This window comes from Sinohyriopsis cumingii, chromosome 16, assembly GCF_028554795.1.
Source record: "Sinohyriopsis cumingii isolate HCF-2022 chromosome 16, ASM2855479v2, whole genome shotgun sequence".
Classification (NCBI taxonomy): domain Eukaryota; kingdom Metazoa; phylum Mollusca; class Bivalvia; order Unionida; family Unionidae; genus Sinohyriopsis; species Sinohyriopsis cumingii.
Genome location: NC_142976.1, coordinates 65,964,271 through 65,987,841, shown reverse-complemented (window position 1 = coordinate 65,987,841; position 23,571 = coordinate 65,964,271). Strand labels below are relative to the sequence as shown.

The following is a 23,571-nucleotide window of genomic DNA, read 5'->3' as shown; positions in this document are numbered from 1 at the left end:
ACCGTGGTACATTGTAGATGGGCCGAAAAGGGTGGAGGCAATTTACTTCAAAAGGATTCTTTGGAAGTTTAACATCGAAGGTATGACAACGTACCAAAGAAAAGCCATTACAGGTGTATTTGAGTGATGTGTATTTGTACAAGCACAGACCGACAGTGTTAAACTGCGTATGTATGGGTCGATTTAAGTTGTGTGCTCCTCTTGTCTCGATCATCTAGGAACAGGTTCAAACTTGAACAATTTAGGTTTGGTAGGATGCGGTGGTTTTCCTCTGCATGCAATTAAATTCACACGCCCAGAGCACACAAATGCCTGCTCCATCCGCCAAGGTGTAGATAGGCTTAAGATATGGAAACCTTGGCTAGCGAAGATGACTGGTCGCCTATAGTAATTTTACGTAAAATGACACATATTGGTGGTAGCTTCATAGCGGCCGTGAACCAGGTTAGATCAACCGAGCGGATGCGAATCAACGAACTACTTGTTTTTATTTGCAGCTTCTCAGTCACTGCAGTCTCATGTGAATGAGATCTCCACTGTCCTACGTGAAGCTCTGAAAGCGACCGCTTAGGGGCCATGTTCTGGAGACCTTTGAATTAGCCAAGGGAAATGCCGCTTTCATACAATTTCAAAAAGTAAACCAAATCGTTGGGAACACATTGATGAGCTTCTGCCGTACTAATCAGTCTCCCAAACGCCAAGGTAAAAGCCTTCATCTGATTGGCTGATAAAATTAGCGATTATGCTAATAACGTATGTCACCGGAACATGACCCCTAAGCGGTTCTTCTCAGAGCTTCACGTGGGCCAGTGGAGATATAATTGTAATCAAATTGCGGTCACTGCGCAGTTGGAGTGGCCTCGACTTTTTCTGTCACGAAAGTACGCTTCAGATGTATGCCGGCGCAGTAAAATCACACATTTTGTTATGCCTAAATGTCTCCGCAAGAAAAGAAACGTATTCTATTCGGACTACCTATATAACGGCATGTGGCGCAGAATGCATCTAGACGAAGAACCATTGATGTAAGTGGAGAATAAAGAGATCTACGTTTTGGTCACCTTAACGACCGTGTTTGAATGTTTAAAATATTGTAAATGATTCTTTTGTTCGTGTGGTTTCAAATTAGGCTATATGGCAAATGAAACTCATGCTAGCAACGTAATTTTAATAAGGTTTTTATGTGTATGTTTATTTTATTTTTGACATCCTGGAATATTTCCCCACCGGCAATAAAGGAAGTTAACTGCTCCAACGTTTTGCAACGTTTTCCCGCTGTGCACGGTTATGCAAATGTACATGTACCTCTCCTTTAAATGTTACGTGAAAATGCATTTAATAAGGAAATTAACAGGTATGGTATATCGTACTTGCTTCGGCAGTACATATACTAAAATTGGAACGATACAGAGAAGATTAGCATGGCCCCTGCGCAAGGATGACACGCAAATTCGTGAAGCGTTCCATATTTTTAATTTCATTATCAAAATTCACGAAACAGTATGGAACGTGTAAGTTTCATATTAATTTCGACTTGATCATATTGTAATAAATTTGGAGTATGCGCTTTGGTTATAGCGCCCCGTTTTAAGGAATTCTTAGATTTGTGTGATTACTTGTCTGATAATTGGAATTTGGTGCAATATAAATATTCCTTTGCCCGAAATAATTGGCCAATGACTAGGAGCAAACTTCGCGGAGTAAAGTGTTAGTGAGTCTCCATAATGCCATGGTTCACTAGTAGTGAATTGCGACCAAAACCGAATGAATGTCCCTTTCGTAAAATAGTACATATTAAAATCTAGTGGTATACATTGGTAGCGTGACTGCAAGGACAGCACTTACGGTATTAAACCGGTAAATTACACAAGGGCATAAATAAAAAGGGACTTGGCAGAGACCGTTTATGTCGCCATGCGGGCGAATATGGTGCAGTTATATCGGCGAAATGTGCCTGGAGAGCATACATTGACTGGCCTAAGGTGGCGGAGTTAAAATAGTTCCCATTGTTAGGGAGTACTCATATATGTTCTAAGGCGTGAACGGTTGGTGGTGCGGAAACATAATGAAGCCAAAACACGCAGATGTACGGTTGATAGATAGTTGACAGTTTGGTTTATCCGTGGTCTTGCATTTAATTAGAGGAAAATTTAGGTATAGAATGGACACGTCGGGCTTTCTGATTTACAACTGAGGTTGTATGGAAGTCTTTGGAAAGTCGGGGAAACTTATGACTTCTAGCGAGAATCGCGCCAGGGTTTGACAACCGCTCGGTCAAGTAAATACCCGTGTGCGTGTAACAGTATATATTTGGCAGGTTGTGAGCTCTGTGGTCTTGCATTGATTAAAGTAAAATTTATGCATATAATGGACACGTTGGGCTTTATAATTTACAACTGAAGTTGTATGGAAGTCTTTGTAAATTTGGGGTAAACTTATGACTTCTATCGGGTATCACGCTAGTGTCTGACAACGCTCGGTCAAGTAATGACCCCTGGCTTGTAATATATTCTGCATTTCAATTTAGCGTAAATGTGTTCTTGATTATGTTACTTTGCCGTATAGAACAATTAAAAAAATTTAAATCCAGCGATGTTCGGGAGAAGAGAAATATCCCCAACTCACAACGCATACGGTTGAAATGTATTTCAAAGAAAATAAGTACCAGTAAGGTTTTTTTTTTTTTTTTTTTTTTTTTTTTTTGCTGTTTTTGTGAGGGAGGGGTATTTTGAGACAATATACAAAGAAATTTCAGTCACAGCACATTAACGTAACACAGAAATATGCCAATATTCTCTCACTGAGCATGTTGCCTATGTAAGCAACTACACCATACACCAATCGTTTTCTTATAAGTTCATAATATCTGTAGAGCGCCCCCTAAATAGAAGTGACGTGTTTTCAAAAACACCGAAACTTACAACGTTTAGCTGCCACTCGACTTTTTCCAACATGAACTGGTCCCCATCTTCGCTAGCCAAGGTTCCGATATGTTAACCCAATTTACACCTTGGCGGATCGAGCAGATATATTAGTGCTTTGTCCTAGGGACATTGACTGGATTTCGTGAGTTGCCTCCCTTGGGATGTAATGCCAACTAATCAATAGCGTGTAACCGTGGTACATTGTAGATGGGCCGAAAAGGGTGGAGGCAATTTACTTCAAAAGGATTCTTTGGAAGTTTAACATCGAAGGTATGACAACGTACCAAAGAAAAGCCATTACAGGTGTATTTGAGTGATGTGTATTTGTACAAGCACAGACCGACAGTGTTAAACTGCGTATGTATGGGTCGATTTAAGTTGTGTGCTCCTCTTGTCTCGATCATCTAGGAACAGGTTCAAACTTGAACAATTTAGGTTTGGTAGGATGCGGTGGTTTTCCTCTGCATGCAATTAAATTCACACGCCCAGAGCACACAAATGCCTGCTCCATCCGCCAAGGTGTAGATAGGCTTAAGATATGGAAACCTTGGCTAGCGAAGATGACTGGTCGCCTATAGTAATTTTACGTAAAATGACACATATTGGTGGTAGCTTCATAGCGGCCGTGAACCAGGTTAGATCAACCGAGCGGATGCGAATCAACGAACTACTTGTTTTTATTTGCAGCTTCTCAGTCACTGCAGTCTCATGTGAATGAGATCTCCACTGTCCTACGTGAAGCTCTGAAAGCGACCGCTTAGGGGCCATGTTCTGGAGACCTTTGAATTAGCCAAGGGAAATGCCGCTTTCATACAATTTCAAAAAGTAAACCAAATCGTTGGGAACACATTGATGAGCTTCTGCCGTACTAATCAGTCTCCCAAACGCCAAGGTAAAAGCCTTCATCTGATTGGCTGATAAAATTAGCGATTATGCTAATAACGTATGTCACCGGAACATGACCCCTAAGCGGTTCTTCTCAGAGCTTCACGTGGGCCAGTGGAGATATAATTGTAATCAAATTGCGGTCACTGCGCAGTTGGAGTGGCCTCGACTTTTTCTGTCACGAAAGTACGCTTCAGATGTATGCCGGCGCAGTAAAATCACACATTTTGTTATGCCTAAATGTCTCCGCAAGAAAAGAAACGTATTCTATTCGGACTACCTATATAACGGCATGTGGCGCAGAATGCATCTAGACGAAGAACCATTGATGTAAGTGGAGAATAAAGAGATCTACGTTTTGGTCACCTTAACGACCGTGTTTGAATGTTTAAAATATTGTAAATGATTCTTTTGTTCGTGTGGTTTCAAATTAGGCTATATGGCAAATGAAACTCATGCTAGCAACGTAATTTTAATAAGGTTTTTATGTGTATGTTTATTTTATTTTTGACATCCTGGAATATTTCCCCACCGGCAATAAAGGAAGTTAACTGCTCCAACGTTTTGCAACGTTTTCCCGCTGTGCACGGTTATGCAAATGTACATGTACCTCTCCTTTAAATGTTACGTGAAAATGCATTTAATAAGGAAATTAACAGGTATGGTATATCGTACTTGCTTCGGCAGTACATATACTAAAATTGGAACGATACAGAGAAGATTAGCATGGCCCCTGCGCAAGGATGACACGCAAATTCGTGAAGCGTTCCATATTTTTAATTTCATTATCAAAATTCACGAAACAGTATGGAACGTGTAAGTTTCATATTAATTTCGACTTGATCATATTGTAATAAATTTGGAGTATGCGCTTTGGTTATAGCGCCCCGTTTTAAGGAATTCTTAGATTTGTGTGATTACTTGTCTGATAATTGGAATTTGGTGCAATATAAATATTCCTTTGCCCGAAATAATTGGCCAATGACTAGGAGCAAACTTCGCGGAGTAAAGTGTTAGTGAGTCTCCATAATGCCATGGTTCACTAGTAGTGAATTGCGACCAAAACCGAATGAATGTCCCTTTCGTAAAATAGTACATATTAAAATCTAGTGGTATACATTGGTAGCGTGACTGCAAGGACAGCACTTACGGTATTAAACCGGTAAATTACACAAGGGCATAAATAAAAAGGGACTTGGCAGAGACCGTTTATGTCGCCATGCGGGCGAATATGGTGCAGTTATATCGGCGAAATGTGCCTGGAAAGCATACATTGACTGGCCTAAGGTGGCGGAGTTAAAATAGTTCCCATTGTTAGGGAGTACTCATATATGTTCTAAGGCGTGAACGGTTGGTGGTGCGGAAACATAATGAAGCCAAAACACGCAGATGTACGGTTGATAGATAGTTGACAGTTTGGTTTATCCGTGGTCTTGCATTTAATTAGAGGAAAATTTAGGTATAGAATGGACACGTCGGGCTTTCTGATTTACAACTGAGGTTGTATGGAAGTCTTTGGAAAGTCGGGGAAACTTATGACTTCTAGCGAGAATCGCGCCAGGGTTTGACAACCGCTCGGTCAAGTAAATACCCGTGTGCGTGTAACAGTATATATTTGGCAGGTTGTGAGCTCTGTGGTCTTGCATTGATTAAAGTAAAATTTATGCATATAATGGACACGTTGGGCTTTATAATTTACAACTGAAGTTGTATGGAAGTCTTTGTAAATTTGGGGTAAACTTATGACTTCTATCGGGTATCACGCTAGTGTCTGACAACGCTCGGTCAAGTAATGACCCCTGGCTTGTAATATATTCTGCATTTCAATTTAGCGTAAATGTGTTCTTGATTATGTTACTTTGCCGTATAGAACAATTAAAAAAATTTAAATCCAGCGATGTTCGGGAGAAGAGAAATATCCCCAACTCACAACGCATACGGTTGAAATGTATTTCAAAGAAAATAAGTACCAGTAAGGTTTTTTTTTTTTTTTTTTTTTTTTTTTGCTGTTTTTGTGAGGGAGGGGTATTTTGAGACAATATACAAAGAAATTTCAGTCACAGCACATTAACGTAACACAGAAATATGCCAATATTCTCTCACTGAGCATGTTGCCTATGTAAGCAACTACACCATACACCAATCGTTTTCTTATAAGTTCATAATATCTGTAGAGCGCCCCCTAAATAGAAGTGACGTGTTTTCAAAAACACCGAAACTTACAACGTTTAGCTGCCACTCGACTTTTTCCAACATGAACTGGTCCCCATCTTCGCTAGCCAAGGTTCCGATATGTTAACCCAATTTACACCTTGGCGGATCGAGCAGATATATTAGTGCTTTGTCCTAGGGACATTGACTGGATTTCGTGAGTTGCCTCCCTTGGGATGTAATGCCAACTAATCAATAGCGTGTAACCGTGGTACATTGTAGATGGGCCGAAAAGGGTGGAGGCAATTTACTTCAAAAGGATTCTTTGGAAGTTTAACATCGAAGGTATGACAACGTACCAAAGAAAAGCCATTACAGGTGTATTTGAGTGATGTGTATTTGTACAAGCACAGACCGACAGTGTTAAACTGCGTATGTATGGGTCGATTTAAGTTGTGTGCTCCTCTTGTCTCGATCATCTAGGAACAGGTTCAAACTTGAACAATTTAGGTTTGGTAGGATGCGGTGGTTTTCCTCTGCATGCAATTAAATTCACACGCCCAGAGCACACAAATGCCTGCTCCATCCGCCAAGGTGTAGATAGGCTTAAGATATGGAAACCTTGGCTAGCGAAGATGACTGGTCGCCTATAGTAATTTTACGTAAAATGACACATATTGGTGGTAGCTTCATAGCGGCCGTGAACCAGGTTAGATCAACCGAGCGGATGCGAATCAACGAACTACTTGTTTTTATTTGCAGCTTCTCAGTCACTGCAGTCTCATGTGAATGAGATCTCCACTGTCCTACGTGAAGCTCTGAAAGCGACCGCTTAGGGGCCATGTTCTGGAGACCTTTGAATTAGCCAAGGGAAATGCCGCTTTCATACAATTTCAAAAAGTAAACCAAATCGTTGGGAACACATTGATGAGCTTCTGCCGTACTAATCAGTCTCCCAAACGCCAAGGTAAAAGCCTTCATCTGATTGGCTGATAAAATTAGCGATTATGCTAATAACGTATGTCACCGGAACATGACCCCTAAGCGGTTCTTCTCAGAGCTTCACGTGGGCCAGTGGAGATATAATTGTAATCAAATTGCGGTCACTGCGCAGTTGGAGTGGCCTCGACTTTTTCTGTCACGAAAGTACGCTTCAGATGTATGCCGGCGCAGTAAAATCACACATTTTGTTATGCCTAAATGTCTCCGCAAGAAAAGAAACGTATTCTATTCGGACTACCTATATAACGGCATGTGGCGCAGAATGCATCTAGACGAAGAACCATTGATGTAAGTGGAGAATAAAGAGATCTACGTTTTGGTCACCTTAACGACCGTGTTTGAATGTTTAAAATATTGTAAATGATTCTTTTGTTCGTGTGGTTTCAAATTAGGCTATATGGCAAATGAAACTCATGCTAGCAACGTAATTTTAATAAGGTTTTTATGTGTATGTTTATTTTATTTTTGACATCCTGGAATATTTCCCCACCGGCAATAAAGGAAGTTAACTGCTCCAACGTTTTGCAACGTTTTCCCGCTGTGCACGGTTATGCAAATGTACATGTACCTCTCCTTTAAATGTTACGTGAAAATGCATTTAATAAGGAAATTAACAGGTATGGTATATCGTACTTGCTTCGGCAGTACATATACTAAAATTGGAACGATACAGAGAAGATTAGCATGGCCCCTGCGCAAGGATGACACGCAAATTCGTGAAGCGTTCCATATTTTTAATTTCATTATCAAAATTCACGAAACAGTATGGAACGTGTAAGTTTCATATTAATTTCGACTTGATCATATTGTAATAAATTTGGAGTATGCGCTTTGGTTATAGCGCCCCGTTTTAAGGAATTCTTAGATTTGTGTGATTACTTGTCTGATAATTGGAATTTGGTGCAATATAAATATTCCTTTGCCCGAAATAATTGGCCAATGACTAGGAGCAAACTTCGCGGAGTAAAGTGTTAGTGAGTCTCCATAATGCCATGGTTCACTAGTAGTGAATTGCGACCAAAACCGAATGAATGTCCCTTTCGTAAAATAGTACATATTAAAATCTAGTGGTATACATTGGTAGCGTGACTGCAAGGACAGCACTTACGGTATTAAACCGGTAAATTACACAAGGGCATAAATAAAAAGGGACTTGGCAGAGACCGTTTATGTCGCCATGCGGGCGAATATGGTGCAGTTATATCGGCGAAATGTGCCTGGAGAGCATACATTGACTGGCCTAAGGTGGCGGAGTTAAAATAGTTCCCATTGTTAGGGAGTACTCATATATGTTCTAAGGCGTGAACGGTTGGTGGTGCGGAAACATAATGAAGCCAAAACACGCAGATGTACGGTTGATAGATAGTTGACAGTTTGGTTTATCCGTGGTCTTGCATTTAATTAGAGGAAAATTTAGGTATAGAATGGACACGTCGGGCTTTCTGATTTACAACTGAGGTTGTATGGAAGTCTTTGGAAAGTCGGGGAAACTTATGACTTCTAGCGAGAATCGCGCCAGGGTTTGACAACCGCTCGGTCAAGTAAATACCCGTGTGCGTGTAACAGTATATATTTGGCAGGTTGTGAGCTCTGTGGTCTTGCATTGATTAAAGTAAAATTTATGCATATAATGGACACGTTGGGCTTTATAATTTACAACTGAAGTTGTATGGAAGTCTTTGTAAATTTGGGGTAAACTTATGACTTCTATCGGGTATCACGCTAGTGTCTGACAACGCTCGGTCAAGTAATGACCCCTGGCTTGTAATATATTCTGCATTTCAATTTAGCGTAAATGTGTTCTTGATTATGTTACTTTGCCGTATAGAACAATTAAAAAAATTTAAATCCAGCGATGTTCGGGAGAAGAGAAATATCCCCAACTCACAACGCATACGGTTGAAATGTATTTCAAAGAAAATAAGTACCAGTAAGGTTTTTTTTTTTTTTTTTTTTTTTTTTTTTTGCTGTTTTTGTGAGGGAGGGGTATTTTGAGACAATATACAAAGAAATTTCAGTCACAGCACATTAACGTAACACAGAAATATGCCAATATTCTCTCACTGAGCATGTTGCCTATGTAAGCAACTACACCATACACCAATCGTTTTCTTATAAGTTCATAATATCTGTAGAGCGCCCCCTAAATAGAAGTGACGTGTTTTCAAAAACACCGAAACTTACAACGTTTAGCTGCCACTCGACTTTTTCCAACATGAACTGGTCCCCATCTTCGCTAGCCAAGGTTCCGATATGTTAACCCAATTTACACCTTGGCGGATCGAGCAGATATATTAGTGCTTTGTCCTAGGGACATTGACTGGATTTCGTGAGTTGCCTCCCTTGGGATGTAATGCCAACTAATCAATAGCGTGTAACCGTGGTACATTGTAGATGGGCCGAAAAGGGTGGAGGCAATTTACTTCAAAAGGATTCTTTGGAAGTTTAACATCGAAGGTATGACAACGTACCAAAGAAAAGCCATTACAGGTGTATTTGAGTGATGTGTATTTGTACAAGCACAGACCGACAGTGTTAAACTGCGTATGTATGGGTCGATTTAAGTTGTGTGCTCCTCTTGTCTCGATCATCTAGGAACAGGTTCAAACTTGAACAATTTAGGTTTGGTAGGATGCGGTGGTTTTCCTCTGCATGCAATTAAATTCACACGCCCAGAGCACACAAATGCCTGCTCCATCCGCCAAGGTGTAGATAGGCTTAAGATATGGAAACCTTGGCTAGCGAAGATGACTGGTCGCCTATAGTAATTTTACGTAAAATGACACATATTGGTGGTAGCTTCATAGCGGCCGTGAACCAGGTTAGATCAACCGAGCGGATGCGAATCAACGAACTACTTGTTTTTATTTGCAGCTTCTCAGTCACTGCAGTCTCATGTGAATGAGATCTCCACTGTCCTACGTGAAGCTCTGAAAGCGACCGCTTAGGGGCCATGTTCTGGAGACCTTTGAATTAGCCAAGGGAAATGCCGCTTTCATACAATTTCAAAAAGTAAACCAAATCGTTGGGAACACATTGATGAGCTTCTGCCGTACTAATCAGTCTCCCAAACGCCAAGGTAAAAGCCTTCATCTGATTGGCTGATAAAATTAGCGATTATGCTAATAACGTATGTCACCGGAACATGACCCCTAAGCGGTTCTTCTCAGAGCTTCACGTGGGCCAGTGGAGATATAATTGTAATCAAATTGCGGTCACTGCGCAGTTGGAGTGGCCTCGACTTTTTCTGTCACGAAAGTACGCTTCAGATGTATGCCGGCGCAGTAAAATCACACATTTTGTTATGCCTAAATGTCTCCGCAAGAAAAGAAACGTATTCTATTCGGACTACCTATATAACGGCATGTGGCGCAGAATGCATCTAGACGAAGAACCATTGATGTAAGTGGAGAATAAAGAGATCTACGTTTTGGTCACCTTAACGACCGTGTTTGAATGTTTAAAATATTGTAAATGATTCTTTTGTTCGTGTGGTTTCAAATTAGGCTATATGGCAAATGAAACTCATGCTAGCAACGTAATTTTAATAAGGTTTTTATGTGTATGTTTATTTTATTTTTGACATCCTGGAATATTTCCCCACCGGCAATAAAGGAAGTTAACTGCTCCAACGTTTTGCAACGTTTTCCCGCTGTGCACGGTTATGCAAATGTACATGTACCTCTCCTTTAAATGTTACGTGAAAATGCATTTAATAAGGAAATTAACAGGTATGGTATATCGTACTTGCTTCGGCAGTACATATACTAAAATTGGAACGATACAGAGAAGATTAGCATGGCCCCTGCGCAAGGATGACACGCAAATTCGTGAAGCGTTCCATATTTTTAATTTCATTATCAAAATTCACGAAACAGTATGGAACGTGTAAGTTTCATATTAATTTCGACTTGATCATATTGTAATAAATTTGGAGTATGCGCTTTGGTTATAGCGCCCCGTTTTAAGGAATTCTTAGATTTGTGTGATTACTTGTCTGATAATTGGAATTTGGTGCAATATAAATATTCCTTTGCCCGAAATAATTGGCCAATGACTAGGAGCAAACTTCGCGGAGTAAAGTGTTAGTGAGTCTCCATAATGCCATGGTTCACTAGTAGTGAATTGCGACCAAAACCGAATGAATGTCCCTTTCGTAAAATAGTACATATTAAAATCTAGTGGTATACATTGGTAGCGTGACTGCAAGGACAGCACTTACGGTATTAAACCGGTAAATTACACAAGGGCATAAATAAAAAGGGACTTGGCAGAGACCGTTTATGTCGCCATGCGGGCGAATATGGTGCAGTTATATCGGCGAAATGTGCCTGGAGAGCATACATTGACTGGCCTAAGGTGGCGGAGTTAAAATAGTTCCCATTGTTAGGGAGTACTCATATATGTTCTAAGGCGTGAACGGTTGGTGGTGCGGAAACATAATGAAGCCAAAACACGCAGATGTACGGTTGATAGATAGTTGACAGTTTGGTTTATCCGTGGTCTTGCATTTAATTAGAGGAAAATTTAGGTATAGAATGGACACGTCGGGCTTTCTGATTTACAACTGAGGTTGTATGGAAGTCTTTGGAAAGTCGGGGAAACTTATGACTTCTAGCGAGAATCGCGCCAGGGTTTGACAACCGCTCGGTCAAGTAAATACCCGTGTGCGTGTAACAGTATATATTTGGCAGGTTGTGAGCTCTGTGGTCTTGCATTGATTAAAGTAAAATTTATGCATATAATGGACACGTTGGGCTTTATAATTTACAACTGAAGTTGTATGGAAGTCTTTGTAAATTTGGGGTAAACTTATGACTTCTATCGGGTATCACGCTAGTGTCTGACAACGCTCGGTCAAGTAATGACCCCTGGCTTGTAATATATTCTGCATTTCAATTTAGCGTAAATGTGTTCTTGATTATGTTACTTTGCCGTATAGAACAATTAAAAAAATTTAAATCCAGCGATGTTCGGGAGAAGAGAAATATCCCCAACTCACAACGCATACGGTTGAAATGTATTTCAAAGAAAATAAGTACCAGTAAGGTTTTTTTTTTTTTTTTTTTTTTTTTTTTTGCTGTTTTTGTGAGGGAGGGGTATTTTGAGACAATATACAAAGAAATTTCAGTCACAGCACATTAACGTAACACAGAAATATGCCAATATTCTCTCACTGAGCATGTTGCCTATGTAAGCAACTACACCATACACCAATCGTTTTCTTATAAGTTCATAATATCTGTAGAGCGCCCCCTAAATAGAAGTGACGTGTTTTCAAAAACACCGAAACTTACAACGTTTAGCTGCCACTCGACTTTTTCCAACATGAACTGGTCCCCATCTTCGCTAGCCAAGGTTCCGATATGTTAACCCAATTTACACCTTGGCGGATCGAGCAGATATATTAGTGCTTTGTCCTAGGGACATTGACTGGATTTCGTGAGTTGCCTCCCTTGGGATGTAATGCCAACTAATCAATAGCGTGTAACCGTGGTACATTGTAGATGGGCCGAAAAGGGTGGAGGCAATTTACTTCAAAAGGATTCTTTGGAAGTTTAACATCGAAGGTATGACAACGTACCAAAGAAAAGCCATTACAGGTGTATTTGAGTGATGTGTATTTGTACAAGCACAGACCGACAGTGTTAAACTGCGTATGTATGGGTCGATTTAAGTTGTGTGCTCCTCTTGTCTCGATCATCTAGGAACAGGTTCAAACTTGAACAATTTAGGTTTGGTAGGATGCGGTGGTTTTCCTCTGCATGCAATTAAATTCACACGCCCAGAGCACACAAATGCCTGCTCCATCCGCCAAGGTGTAGATAGGCTTAAGATATGGAAACCTTGGCTAGCGAAGATGACTGGTCGCCTATAGTAATTTTACGTAAAATGACACATATTGGTGGTAGCTTCATAGCGGCCGTGAACCAGGTTAGATCAACCGAGCGGATGCGAATCAACGAACTACTTGTTTTTATTTGCAGCTTCTCAGTCACTGCAGTCTCATGTGAATGAGATCTCCACTGTCCTACGTGAAGCTCTGAAAGCGACCGCTTAGGGGCCATGTTCTGGAGACCTTTGAATTAGCCAAGGGAAATGCCGCTTTCATACAATTTCAAAAAGTAAACCAAATCGTTGGGAACACATTGATGAGCTTCTGCCGTACTAATCAGTCTCCCAAACGCCAAGGTAAAAGCCTTCATCTGATTGGCTGATAAAATTAGCGATTATGCTAATAACGTATGTCACCGGAACATGACCCCTAAGCGGTTCTTCTCAGAGCTTCACGTGGGCCAGTGGAGATATAATTGTAATCAAATTGCGGTCACTGCGCAGTTGGAGTGGCCTCGACTTTTTCTGTCACGAAAGTACGCTTCAGATGTATGCCGGCGCAGTAAAATCACACATTTTGTTATGCCTAAATGTCTCCGCAAGAAAAGAAACGTATTCTATTCGGACTACCTATATAACGGCATGTGGCGCAGAATGCATCTAGACGAAGAACCATTGATGTAAGTGGAGAATAAAGAGATCTACGTTTTGGTCACCTTAACGACCGTGTTTGAATGTTTAAAATATTGTAAATGATTCTTTTGTTCGTGTGGTTTCAAATTAGGCTATATGGCAAATGAAACTCATGCTAGCAACGTAATTTTAATAAGGTTTTTATGTGTATGTTTATTTTATTTTTGACATCCTGGAATATTTCCCCACCGGCAATAAAGGAAGTTAACTGCTCCAACGTTTTGCAACGTTTTCCCGCTGTGCACGGTTATGCAAATGTACATGTACCTCTCCTTTAAATGTTACGTGAAAATGCATTTAATAAGGAAATTAACAGGTATGGTATATCGTACTTGCTTCGGCAGTACATATACTAAAATTGGAACGATACAGAGAAGATTAGCATGGCCCCTGCGCAAGGATGACACGCAAATTCGTGAAGCGTTCCATATTTTTAATTTCATTATCAAAATTCACGAAACAGTATGGAACGTGTAAGTTTCATATTAATTTCGACTTGATCATATTGTAATAAATTTGGAGTATGCGCTTTGGTTATAGCGCCCCGTTTTAAGGAATTCTTAGATTTGTGTGATTACTTGTCTGATAATTGGAATTTGGTGCAATATAAATATTCCTTTGCCCGAAATAATTGGCCAATGACTAGGAGCAAACTTCGCGGAGTAAAGTGTTAGTGAGTCTCCATAATGCCATGGTTCACTAGTAGTGAATTGCGACCAAAACCGAATGAATGTCCCTTTCGTAAAATAGTACATATTAAAATCTAGTGGTATACATTGGTAGCGTGACTGCAAGGACAGCACTTACGGTATTAAACCGGTAAATTACACAAGGGCATAAATAAAAAGGGACTTGGCAGAGACCGTTTATGTCGCCATGCGGGCGAATATGGTGCAGTTATATCGGCGAAATGTGCCTGGAGAGCATACATTGACTGGCCTAAGGTGGCGGAGTTAAAATAGTTCCCATTGTTAGGGAGTACTCATATATGTTCTAAGGCGTGAACGGTTGGTGGTGCGGAAACATAATGAAGCCAAAACACGCAGATGTACGGTTGATAGATAGTTGACAGTTTGGTTTATCCGTGGTCTTGCATTTAATTAGAGGAAAATTTAGGTATAGAATGGACACGTCGGGCTTTCTGATTTACAACTGAGGTTGTATGGAAGTCTTTGGAAAGTCGGGGAAACTTATGACTTCTAGCGAGAATCGCGCCAGGGTTTGACAACCGCTCGGTCAAGTAAATACCCGTGTGCGTGTAACAGTATATATTTGGCAGGTTGTGAGCTCTGTGGTCTTGCATTGATTAAAGTAAAATTTATGCATATAATGGACACGTTGGGCTTTATAATTTACAACTGAAGTTGTATGGAAGTCTTTGTAAATTTGGGGTAAACTTATGACTTCTATCGGGTATCACGCTAGTGTCTGACAACGCTCGGTCAAGTAATGACCCCTGGCTTGTAATATATTCTGCATTTCAATTTAGCGTAAATGTGTTCTTGATTATGTTACTTTGCCGTATAGAACAATTAAAAAAATTTAAATCCAGCGATGTTCGGGAGAAGAGAAATATCCCCAACTCACAACGCATACGGTTGAAATGTATTTCAAAGAAAATAAGTACCAGTAAGGTTTTTTTTTTTTTTTTTTTTTTTTTTTTTTGCTGTTTTTGTGAGGGAGGGGTATTTTGAGACAATATACAAAGAAATTTCAGTCACAGCACATTAACGTAACACAGAAATATGCCAATATTCTCTCACTGAGCATGTTGCCTATGTAAGCAACTACACCATACACCAATCGTTTTCTTATAAGTTCATAATATCTGTAGAGCGCCCCCTAAATAGAAGTGACGTGTTTTCAAAAACACCGAAACTTACAACGTTTAGCTGCCACTCGACTTTTTCCAACATGAACTGGTCCCCATCTTCGCTAGCCAAGGTTCCGATATGTTAACCCAATTTACACCTTGGCGGATCGAGCAGATATATTAGTGCTTTGTCCTAGGGACATTGACTGGATTTCGTGAGTTGCCTCCCTTGGGATGTAATGCCAACTAATCAATAGCGTGTAACCGTGGTACATTGTAGATGGGCCGAAAAGGGTGGAGGCAATTTACTTCAAAAGGATTCTTTGGAAGTTTAACATCGAAGGTATGACAACGTACCAAAGAAAAGCCATTACAGGTGTATTTGAGTGATGTGTATTTGTACAAGCACAGACCGACAGTGTTAAACTGCGTATGTATGGGTCGATTTAAGTTGTGTGCTCCTCTTGTCTCGATCATCTAGGAACAGGTTCAAACTTGAACAATTTAGGTTTGGTAGGATGCGGTGGTTTTCCTCTGCATGCAATTAAATTCACACGCCCAGAGCACACAAATGCCTGCTCCATCCGCCAAGGTGTAGATAGGCTTAAGATATGGAAACCTTGGCTAGCGAAGATGACTGGTCGCCTATAGTAATTTTACGTAAAATGACACATATTGGTGGTAGCTTCATAGCGGCCGTGAACCAGGTTAGATCAACCGAGCGGATGCGAATCAACGAACTACTTGTTTTTATTTGCAGCTTCTCAGTCACTGCAGTCTCATGTGAATGAGATCTCCACTGTCCTACGTGAAGCTCTGAAAGCGACCGCTTAGGGGCCATGTTCTGGAGACCTTTGAATTAGCCAAGGGAAATGCCGCTTTCATACAATTTCAAAAAGTAAACCAAATCGTTGGGAACACATTGATGAGCTTCTGCCGTACTAATCAGTCTCCCAAACGCCAAGGTAAAAGCCTTCATCTGATTGGCTGATAAAATTAGCGATTATGCTAATAACGTATGTCACCGGAACATGACCCCTAAGCGGTTCTTCTCAGAGCTTCACGTGGGCCAGTGGAGATATAATTGTAATCAAATTGCGGTCACTGCGCAGTTGGAGTGGCCTCGACTTTTTCTGTCACGAAAGTACGCTTCAGATGTATGCCGGCGCAGTAAAATCACACATTTTGTTATGCCTAAATGTCTCCGCAAGAAAAGAAACGTATTCTATTCGGACTACCTATATAACGGCATGTGGCGCAGAATGCATCTAGACGAAGAACCATTGATGTAAGTGGAGAATAAAGAGATCTACGTTTTGGTCACCTTAACGACCGTGTTTGAATGTTTAAAATATTGTAAATGATTCTTTTGTTCGTGTGGTTTCAAATTAGGCTATATGGCAAATGAAACTCATGCTAGCAACGTAATTTTAATAAGGTTTTTATGTGTATGTTTATTTTATTTTTGACATCCTGGAATATTTCCCCACCGGCAATAAAGGAAGTTAACTGCTCCAACGTTTTGCAACGTTTTCCCGCTGTGCACGGTTATGCAAATGTACATGTACCTCTCCTTTAAATGTTACGTGAAAATGCATTTAATAAGGAAATTAACAGGTATGGTATATCGTACTTGCTTCGGCAGTACATATACTAAAATTGGAACGATACAGAGAAGATTAGCATGGCCCCTGCGCAAGGATGACACGCAAATTCGTGAAGCGTTCCATATTTTTAATTTCATTATCAAAATTCACGAAACAGTATGGAACGTGTAAGTTTCATATTAATTTCGACTTGATCATATTGTAATAAATTTGGAGTATGCGCTTTGGTTATAGCGCCCCGTTTTAAGGAATTCTTAGATTTGTGTGATTACTTGTCTGATAATTGGAATTTGGTGCAATATAAATATTCCTTTGCCCGAAATAATTGGCCAATGACTAGGAGCAAACTTCGCGGAGTAAAGTGTTAGTGAGTCTCCATAATGCCATGGTTCACTAGTAGTGAATTGCGACCAAAACCGAATGAATGTCCCTTTCGTAAAATAGTACATATTAAAATCTAGTGGTATACATTGGTAGCGTGACTGCAAGGACAGCACTTACGGTATTAAACCGGTAAATTACACAAGGGCATAAATAAAAAGGGACTTGGCAGAGACCGTTTATGTCGCCATGCGGGCGAATATGGTGCAGTTATATCGGCGAAATGTGCCTGGAAAGCATACATTGACTGGCCTAAGGTGGCGGAGTTAAAATAGTTCCCATTGTTAGGGAGTACTCATATATGTTCTAAGGCGTGAACGGTTGGTGGTGCGGAAACATAATGAAGCCAAAACACGCAGATGTACGGTTGATAGATAGTTGACAGTTTGGTTTATCCGTGGTCTTGCATTTAATTAGAGGAAAATTTAGGTATAGAATGGACACGTCGGGCTTTCTGATTTACAACTGAGGTTGTATGGAAGTCTTTGGAAAGTCGGGGAAACTTATGACTTCTAGCGAGAATCGCGCCAGGGTTTGACAACCGCTCGGTCAAGTAAATACCCGTGTGCGTGTAACAGTATATATTTGGCAGGTTGTGAGCTCTGTGGTCTTGCATTGATTAAAGTAAAATTTATGCATATAATGGACACGTTGGGCTTTATAATTTACAACTGAAGTTGTATGGAAGTCTTTGTAAATTTGGGGTAAACTTATGACTTCTATCGGGTATCACGCTAGTGTCTGACAACGCTCGGTCAAGTAATGACCCCTGGCTTGTAATATATTCTGCATTTCAATTTAGCGTAAATGTGTTCTTGATTATGTTACTTTGCCGTATAGAACAATTAAAAAAATTTAAATCCAGCGATGTTCGGGAGAAGAGAAATATCCCCAACTCACAACGCATACGGTTGAAATGTATTTCAAAGAAAATAAGTACCAGTAAGGTTTTTTTTTTTTTTTTTTTTTTTTTTTTTGCTGTTTTTGTGAGGGAGGGGTATTTTGAGACAATATACAAAGAAATTTCAGTCACAGCACATTAACGTAACACAGAAATATGCCAATATTCTCTCACTGAGCATGTTGCCTATGTAAGCAACTACACCATACACCAATCGTTTTCTTATAAGTTCATAATATCTGTAGAGCGCCCCCTAAATAGAAGTGACGTGTTTTCAAAAACACCGAAACTTACAACGTTTAGCTGCCACTCGACTTTTTCCAACATGAACTGGTCCCCATCTTCGCTAGCCAAGGTTCCGATATGTTAACCCAATTTACACCTTGGCGGATCGAGCAGATATATTAGTGCTTTGTCCTAGGGACATTGACTGGATTTCGTGAGTTGCCTCCCTTGGGATGTAATGCCAACTAATCAATAGCGTGTAACCGTGGTACATTGTAGATGGGCCGAAAAGGGTGGAGGCAATTTACTTCAAAAGGATTCTTTGGAAGTTTAACATCGAAGGTATGACAACGTACCAAAGAAAAGCCATTACAGGTGTATTTGAGTGATGTGTATTTGTACAAGCACAGACCGACAGTGTTAAACTGCGTATGTATGGGTCGATTTAAGTTGTGTGCTCCTCTTGTCTCGATCATCTAGGAACAGGTTCAAACTTGAACAATTTAGGTTTGGTAGGATGCGGTGGTTTTCCTCTGCATGCAATTAAATTCACACGCCCAGAGCACACAAATGCCTGCTCCATCCGCCAAGGTGTAGATAGGCTTAAGATATGGAAACCTTGGCTAGCGAAGATGACTGGTCGCCTATAGTAATTTTACGTAAAATGACACATATTGGTGGTAGCTTCATAGCGGCCGTGAACCAGGTTAGATCAACCGAGCGGATGCGAATCAACGAACTACTTGTTTTTATTTGCAGCTTCTCAGTCACTGCAGTCTCATGTGAATGAGATCTCCACTGTCCTACGTGAAGCTCTGAAAGCGACCGCTTAGGGGCCATGTTCTGGAGACCTTTGAATTAGCCAAGGGAAATGCCGCTTTCATACAATTTCAAAAAGTAAACCAAATCGTTGGGAACACATTGATGAGCTTCTGCCGTACTAATCAGTCTCCCAAACGCCAAGGTAAAAGCCTTCATCTGATTGGCTGATAAAATTAGCGATTATGCTAATAACGTATGTCACCGGAACATGACCCCTAAGCGGTTCTTCTCAGAGCTTCACGTGGGCCAGTGGAGATATAATTGTAATCAAATTGCGGTCACTGCGCAGTTGGAGTGGCCTCGACTTTTTCTGTCACGAAAGTACGCTTCAGATGTATGCCGGCGCAGTAAAATCACACATTTTGTTATGCCTAAATGTCTCCGCAAGAAAAGAAACGTATTCTATTCGGACTACCTATATAACGGCATGTGGCGCAGAATGCATCTAGACGAAGAACCATTGATGTAAGTGGAGAATAAAGAGATCTACGTTTTGGTCACCTTAACGACCGTGTTTGAATGTTTAAAATATTGTAAATGATTCTTTTGTTCGTGTGGTTTCAAATTAGGCTATATGGCAAATGAAACTCATGCTAGCAACGTAATTTTAATAAGGTTTTTATGTGTATGTTTATTTTATTTTTGACATCCTGGAATATTTCCCCACCGGCAATAAAGGAAGTTAACTGCTCCAAGGTTTTGCAACGTTTTCCCGCTGTGCACGGTTATGCAAATGTACATGTACCTCTCCTTTAAATGTTACGTGAAAATGCATTTAATAAGGAAATTAACAGGTATGGTATATCGTACTTGCTTCGGCAGTACATATACTAAAATTGGAACGATACAGAGAAGATTAGCATGGCCCCTGCGCAAGGATGACACGCAAATTCGTGAAGCGTTCCATATTTTTAATTTCATTATCAAAATTCACGAAACAGTATGGAACGTGTAAGTTTCATATTAATTTCGACTTGATCATATTGTAATAAATTTGGAGTATGCGCTTTGGTTATAGCGCCCCGTTTTAAGGAATTCTTAGATTTGTGTGATTACTTGTCTGATAATTGGAATTTGGTGCAATATAAATATTCCTTTGCCCGAAATAATTGGCCAATGACTAGGAGCAAACTTCGCGGAGTAAAGTGTTAGTGAGTCTCCATAATGCCATGGTTCACTAGTAGTGAATTGCGACCAAAACCGAATGAATGTCCCTTTCGTAAAATAGTACATATTAAAATCTAGTGGTATACATTGGTAGTGTGACTGCAAGGACAGCACTTACGGTATTAAACCGGTAAATTACACAAGGGCATAAATAAAAAGGGACTTGGCAGAGACCGTTTATGTCGCCATGCGGGCGAATATGGTGCAGTTATATCGGCGAAATGTGCCTGGAAAGCATACATTGACTGGCCTAAGGTGGCGGAGTTAAAATAGTTCCCATTGTTAGGGAGTACTCATATATGTTCTAAGGCGTGAACGGTTGGTGGTGCGGAAACATAATGAAGCCAAAACACGCAGATGTACGGTTGATAGATAGTTGACAGTTTGGTTTATCCGTGGTCTTGCATTTAATTAGAGGAAAATTTAGGTATAGAATGGACACGTCGGGCTTTCTGATTTACAACTGAGGTTGTATGGAAGTCTTTGGAAAGTCGGGGAAACTTATGACTTCTAGCGAGAATCGCGCCAGGGTTTGACAACCGCTCGGTCAAGTAAATACCCGTGTGCGTGTAACAGTATATATTTGGCAGGTTGTGAGCTCTGTGGTCTTGCATTGATTAAAGTAAAATTTATGCATATAATGGACACGTTGGGCTTTATAATTTACAACTGAAGTTGTATGGAAGTCTTTGTAAATTTGGGGTAAACTTATGACTTCTATCGGGTATCACGCTAGTGTCTGACAACGCTCGGTCAAGTAATGACCCCTGGCTTGTAATATATTCTGCATTTCAATTTAGCGTAAATGTGTTCTTGATTATGTTACTTTGCCGTATAGAACAATTAAAAAAATTTAAATCCAGCGATGTTCGGGAGAAGAGAAATATCCCCAACTCACAACGCATACGGTTGAAATGTATTTCAAAGAAAATAAGTACCAGTAAGGTTTTTTTTTTTTTTTTTTTTTTTTTTTTTGCTGTTTTTGTGAGGGAGGGGTATTTTGAGACAATATACAAAGAAATTTCAGTCACAGCACATTAACGTAACACAGAAATATGCCAATATTCTCTCACTGAGCATGTTGCCTATGTAAGCAACTACACCATACACCAATCGTTTTCTTATAAGTTCATAATATCTGTAGAGCGCCCCCTAAATAGAAGTGACGTGTTTTCAAAAACACCGAAACTTACAACGTTTAGCTGCCACTCGACTTTTTCCAACATGAACTGGTCCCCATCTTCGCTAGCCAAGGTTCCGATATGTTAACCCAATTTACACCTTGGCGGATCGAGCAGATATATTAGTGCTTTGTCCTAGGGACATTGACTGGATTTCGTGAGTTGCCTCCCTTGGGATGTAATGCCAACTAATCAATAGCGTGTAACCGTGGTACATTGTAGATGGGCCGAAAAGGGTGGAGGCAATTTACTTCAAAAGGATTCTTTGGAAGTTTAACATCGAAGGTATGACAACGTACCAAAGAAAAGCCATTACAGGTGTATTTGAGTGATGTGTATTTGTACAAGCACAGACCGACAGTGTTAAACTGCGTATGTATGGGTCGATTTAAGTTGTGTGCTCCTCTTGTCTCGATCATCTAGGAACAGGTTCAAACTTGAACAATTTAGGTTTGGTAGGATGCGGTGGTTTTCCTCTGCATGCAATTAAATTCACACGCCCAGAGCACACAAATGCCTGCTCCATCCGCCAAGGTGTAGATAGGCTTAAGATATGGAAACCTTGGCTAGCGAAGATGACTGGTCGCCTATAGTAATTTTACGTAAAATGACACATATTGGTGGTAGCTTCATAGCGGCCGTGAACCAGGTTAGATCAACCGAGCGGATGCGAATCAACGAACTACTTGTTTTTATTTGCAGCTTCTCAGTCACTGCAGTCTCATGTGAATGAGATCTCCACTGTCCTACGTGAAGCTCTGAAAGCGACCGCTTAGGGGCCATGTTCTGGAGACCTTTGAATTAGCCAAGGGAAATGCCGCTTTCATACAATTTCAAAAAGTAAACCAAATCGTTGGGAACACATTGATGAGCTTCTGCCGTACTAATCAGTCTCCCAAACGCCAAGGTAAAAGCCTTCATCTGATTGGCTGATAAAATTAGCGATTATGCTAATAACGTATGTCACCGGAACATGACCCCTAAGCGGTTCTTCTCAGAGCTTCACGTGGGCCAGTGGAGATATAATTGTAATCAAATTGCGGTCACTGCGCAGTTGGAGTGGCCTCGACTTTTTCTGTCACGAAAGTACGCTTCAGATGTATGCCGGCGCAGTAAAATCACACATTTTGTTATGCCTAAATGTCTCCGCAAGAAAAGAAACGTATTCTATTCGGACTACCTATATAACGGCATGTGGCGCAGAATGCATCTAGACGAAGAACCATTGATGTAAGTGGAGAATAAAGAGATCTACGTTTTGGTCACCTTAACGACCGTGTTTGAATGTTTAAAATATTGTAAATGATTCTTTTGTTCGTGTGGTTTCAAATTAGGCTATATGGCAAATGAAACTCATGCTAGCAACGTAATTTTAATAAGGTTTTTATGTGTATGTTTATTTTATTTTTGACATCCTGGAATATTTCCCCACCGGCAATAAAGGAAGTTAACTGCTCCAACGTTTTGCAACGTTTTCCCGCTGTGCACGGTTATGCAAATGTACATGTACCTCTCCTTTAAATGTTACGTGAAAATGCATTTAATAAGGAAATTAACAGGTATGGTATATCGTACTTGCTTCGGCAGTACATATACTAAAATTGGAACGATACAGAGAAGATTAGCATGGCCCCTGCGCAAGGATGACACGCAAATTCGTGAAGCGTTCCATATTTTTAATTTCATTATCAAAATTCACGAAACAGTATGGAACGTGTAAGTTTCATATTAATTTCGACTTGATCATATTGTAATAAATTTGGAGTATGCGCTTTGGTTATAGCGCCCCGTTTTAAGGAATTCTTAGATTTGTGTGATTACTTGTCTGATAATTGGAATTTGGTGCAATATAAATATTCCTTTGCCCGAAATAATTGGCCAATGACTAGGAGCAAACTTCGCGGAGTAAAGTGTTAGTGAGTCTCCATAATGCCATGGTTCACTAGTAGTGAATTGCGACCAAAACCGAATGAATGTCCCTTTC

General features: G+C 40.3%; 8 non-coding genes across 8 annotated transcripts; all 8 read left to right on the top strand.

Moving 5' to 3' along the window:
- Nucleotides 1–1,366: 1,366 nt before the first annotated feature.
- LOC149780680 (U6 spliceosomal RNA) lies at nt 1,367–1,473 on the top strand. The gene has a single exon (XR_016415228.1). It is a non-coding gene; the product is annotated as a U6 spliceosomal RNA (small nuclear RNA).
- Nucleotides 1,474–4,480: 3,007 nt separating this feature from the next.
- Nucleotides 4,481–4,587, top strand: LOC149780679 (U6 spliceosomal RNA). Its single transcript, XR_016415227.1, has one exon. It is a non-coding gene; the product is annotated as a U6 spliceosomal RNA (small nuclear RNA).
- Nucleotides 4,588–7,591: 3,004 nt separating this feature from the next.
- Nucleotides 7,592–7,698, top strand: LOC149780678 (U6 spliceosomal RNA). The gene has a single exon (XR_016415226.1). It is a non-coding gene; the product is annotated as a U6 spliceosomal RNA (small nuclear RNA).
- Nucleotides 7,699–10,705: 3,007 nt separating this feature from the next.
- LOC149780677 (U6 spliceosomal RNA) lies at nt 10,706–10,812 on the top strand. Its single transcript, XR_016415225.1, has one exon. It is a non-coding gene; the product is annotated as a U6 spliceosomal RNA (small nuclear RNA).
- Nucleotides 10,813–13,818: 3,006 nt separating this feature from the next.
- On the top strand, nt 13,819–13,925 carry LOC149780676 (U6 spliceosomal RNA). Its single transcript, XR_016415224.1, has one exon. It is a non-coding gene; the product is annotated as a U6 spliceosomal RNA (small nuclear RNA).
- A 3,007-nt stretch (nt 13,926–16,932) lies between these two features.
- LOC149780675 (U6 spliceosomal RNA) lies at nt 16,933–17,039 on the top strand. Its single transcript, XR_016415223.1, has one exon. It is a non-coding gene; the product is annotated as a U6 spliceosomal RNA (small nuclear RNA).
- Nucleotides 17,040–20,045: 3,006 nt separating this feature from the next.
- On the top strand, nt 20,046–20,152 carry LOC149780674 (U6 spliceosomal RNA). Its single transcript, XR_016415221.1, has one exon. It is a non-coding gene; the product is annotated as a U6 spliceosomal RNA (small nuclear RNA).
- A 3,006-nt stretch (nt 20,153–23,158) lies between these two features.
- LOC149780673 (U6 spliceosomal RNA) lies at nt 23,159–23,265 on the top strand. Its single transcript, XR_016415220.1, has one exon. It is a non-coding gene; the product is annotated as a U6 spliceosomal RNA (small nuclear RNA).
- Nucleotides 23,266–23,571: the final 306 nt, after the last annotated feature.